We start from the raw sequence: 3,533 nt of genomic DNA, 5'->3' as shown, positions 1-3,533 counted from the left end.
GTACACACACACACACACACACACACACACACACACACACAGAATTTGCATAGCTCTCTAGCCTCAAGGACTTTGATAGTTTGACCACAAATAAAGTCCAGTATCTATCTTCCAGTAGAGATACACAAGTTTTGGAAAGTAGAATCTATTACTGGTGTTTCCATAGAAGACACATCACATGTATTTTGTGTATTTTGTTGCTTCACCCAAACCTGCTATTTGCACCATGCATTTTTTTCTTGTCTTGTCTCTGTACCACTATAAAAGGAGATTCCAGTGAATCAAATACAAAATCTGATCTTTAGAAAATATGCTTTCTGAAACAGACCTAATATTTATTTCTTGTTGACATTATTACCCAAAGCCAAAAATGTCTCATATAAATTTACTGATGTAAATTATTAATAGTGCTAAAAGCAAGACATTCATTTTACAAGCTCCACTAAGGCATAATAGTGGCAAATTGCCATTATTTCATTTACTGAAGAATACATTTATTTAAGATATTTATAGGTAAACTCTTGATAATACATATTATTTTAATGATTAAATTGTTCTGTCATTTCCAAAATATATAAGGCTTACATAATTCTTTTGACACACATGTAAATAAAACTCAATGATTTTTGTGTATGTGTGTATTTATATGTGTGTGAGTGATGATGTTCTTCAGTGCTGAAAACCAGCACTTCATTTGCAAACTGAAACTGACACTCCTTTGCTCCAATAAAGTCACATTCCCAGAGTGAATGCATCTTAACTCAAAATAGTGTTCCTGTCTCACGTGATTCATTTAGTAATACCAACAAGTTCACTTTCCGTGCAATTTGACAGAGGGGAAAAATGGATGGGAGAATCGTTTGTGAATTTATTAATGAGCATTTATTTGTTTCTATTAACAAGAAGTGATGAATTTGCTATTTTATTTATTTATAAATTATTATATACAAGGTGAAATTACATTGAAAAACCTGTTCATTCTAAATATTATGTAATGCAGATAAATGTAAATCAGAAGAAATTCTTTTCAAACGTTTACTTTTGCTTAAGTCATTTACCAGTCCAAAGAGTCTACCACATGCTGGGCATTAAAGTGAGGGGTAGTAGAAAGAGAGAAACCAAGAAGCCAAGGCAGTTAAAGACTGAGATGAATACATTGTGAGGCAGTGGTGCTGGGTCACACGGACTGCCAGTTGCACGCCTGCCCAGGGAAGGGTGATCTGATGCTCACTTAGGTGTCTAGGAAGACTTTCTGGAAAACCAGTACTTTAGCTGAAAAGGCACTGCAGAATTAAGGAAAGAGGGTAATGAAAAGGAAGTGAAACACTTACTGGAAACAAGTTATCAAGTAATGCTTTTGATAGCAAGAGAATATTTAGAAGTGGTGCTATGGTGCTTTACAGAACTTCCCTATGGAAAATGTTGTCTTATTACAGAGGGGGGTTGCCAAGTAGATGGACTTTTTCCCAGGATCTGGAAATTCTGAATTTTTCAGAAATGTAAAGATTGAGAAATGGATGCACACACATACACATGAATATGCACTGCAAATATAACAGACAGAACTGCAGGACAGATTCATTTCTGCTAAATGGTAAATCTAAAAATCAATGACAACACTTATGGCAAACTTATTGGCAAACTTAATACATATCTATATAGATGTGTTTGAAGTTGATTTAATTTGCTCTAAATCTTTCAGTTTTAAAGTACTCAGAGTTGGAGTAAAAGTTCTTTAGCTCAAGATCAAGTATGATCAAATAATCCTATCAGCAATGAGTGGCTAGGAAAACTTAGCACTGGGATTTCTTAAGCAGCTTTAGCACTCTAGAAGTTCCAGACCCAAAGCAGAGAACAGACAACTGCAGTAATCACAGTTGCTCTAATACTAAAATCTGAAAACCATAAAATCCATACATGACACTAAACAAAAAGTTTAATGACTCCTGTTTCTCTAACACAATTTATTATGAAAAAGATTTAATTTATTTTTTAAATAGCAGTTTATTGTTGTAATGAAGCAATAACACCATCTACTATAAGTTTTGCAGATAAAGTGTTTCTTTAGCAATATTTCTGCCCCATGTATTAGCAGTATTTTAAGATCTTGACTTTAGTCTTCCTTTTGGTTTTTATAAGCTTAATAACTCAAATGTTGTATGTTGGAGTAGTGTCTAGGTACAGGATCTAGTCTTTATTCCCTAGTGCTTTATATTATGTAACGTGCTGGTGTAACTTTTGTTTGCCATTCACATGGCGAAAACCAGTTCATTACCCGTAAAGAATGTGACATTTGCCGTGGCAGCTCCTTGATGAGAATAATGAAGAACTGAATATGTACCATAGGTACTGAGGCTAACAAGAACTTTTTCTGTTCTGTTCTCTTTAGTGGAAACTTCTTGGTCAGATTGTAACTAATATCATATTTCTATACAAGATCTCTTTGCTCACACATTTCTCTTCTCCTAGGAACCAGCAAATTCAACATGTTTCAGATCTTTAAAGGTACGATTTCTAGTTTAGAGAAAAAAATAACTGTAAATCAGCAGACCGCATATATAAAGTTGATGGTAATTTTGCACAGGAGTATAACTCCTCATTCCAAAGGGAAGTGTGAACCGGGGCAGGACTGTGATATGCACAAATGATGTAGAGCTATGTATTTCCTTACTGGCTCTGTTATTCCTTATAGCATTCATGTTTTTACCAAAACTCAACATTACATTTAGGCTACTGATGATACTTTCACATTTACAATTTTTATGATTGAAACCATATACTGTGTAACATAATAAATGAGCCCATGGGCACTTGGGTGTCTCAGTCAGTTAAGAATCCTACTTCAGCTCTGGTCATAATCTCACACTTCGTGGGTTCGAGCCCTGCATCGGGCTCTGAGCTGATAGCACAGAGTCTGCTTGAGGTTCCCTCTCTTTCTCTGTCCCTCTCCTGCTCGCTCTCTCTCTCTCTCTCTCTCTCTCTCTCTCTCTCTCCCCCTCCCCCTCTCTCCCTCCCTCCCTCCCTCCCTCTCCCTCTCCTTCTCTCCTTCTCTCTCTCTCTCTCTCAATAATAAACATTTTTTAGAAAAGAAATGAGCCCCTGTGTCTTCCATCTTACTGAAGGACATTGACATGTTTAAATAAATGCTTTTAGTACAATAGCAAATATTGTGTGGGGTTGTACTCATTAATTAAATGTTTTACTTGCTTACAAGTTAACCCTTGAACATCAGGGATTTAAACTTGCAGGTCTACTGTATATGAGCTTTTTTTTTCCCCCATAATATTTTATTGTCAAATTGTTTTCCATACAACACCCAGTGCTCTTCCCCTCAAGTGCCCTCCACCATCACCACCACCTGTCTTCCCCCCTCCCCCCTCCCCCCAACCCTCAGTTCATTCTCAGCTTTCAATAGTCTCTCAAGTTCCGCATCCCTCTCTCTCCCCAACTCTCTCTCCCTCCTCCGTTCCCCCTGGTTCTCCATTAGGTCTCTCTTGTTTTCCTGCTAGACCTATGAGTGCAAACATATGGTT

The 3,533-nt window shown here is 36.8% G+C and overlaps 1 long non-coding RNA gene across 1 annotated transcript in view; it reads left to right on the top strand.

Moving 5' to 3' along the window:
- Nucleotides 1-2,474: 2,474 nt before the first annotated feature.
- LOC115306232 overlaps nucleotides 2,475-3,533 on the top strand; it is a 15,384-nt gene continuing 14,325 nt past the window's right edge. The window contains exon 1 of the long non-coding RNA XR_003915258.1: nucleotides 2,475-2,505. This is a non-coding gene — a long non-coding RNA (uncharacterized LOC115306232). The remainder of the gene's footprint in view (nucleotides 2,506-3,533) is intronic.

The sequence above is a fragment of the Suricata suricatta genome, chromosome 11 (genome assembly GCF_006229205.1).
Source record: "Suricata suricatta isolate VVHF042 chromosome 11, meerkat_22Aug2017_6uvM2_HiC, whole genome shotgun sequence".
NCBI lineage: Eukaryota > Metazoa > Chordata > Mammalia > Carnivora > Herpestidae > Suricata > Suricata suricatta.
Note: the sequence above shows the minus strand (reverse complement) of the source record. Positions and strands in the feature narration are given on the sequence as shown.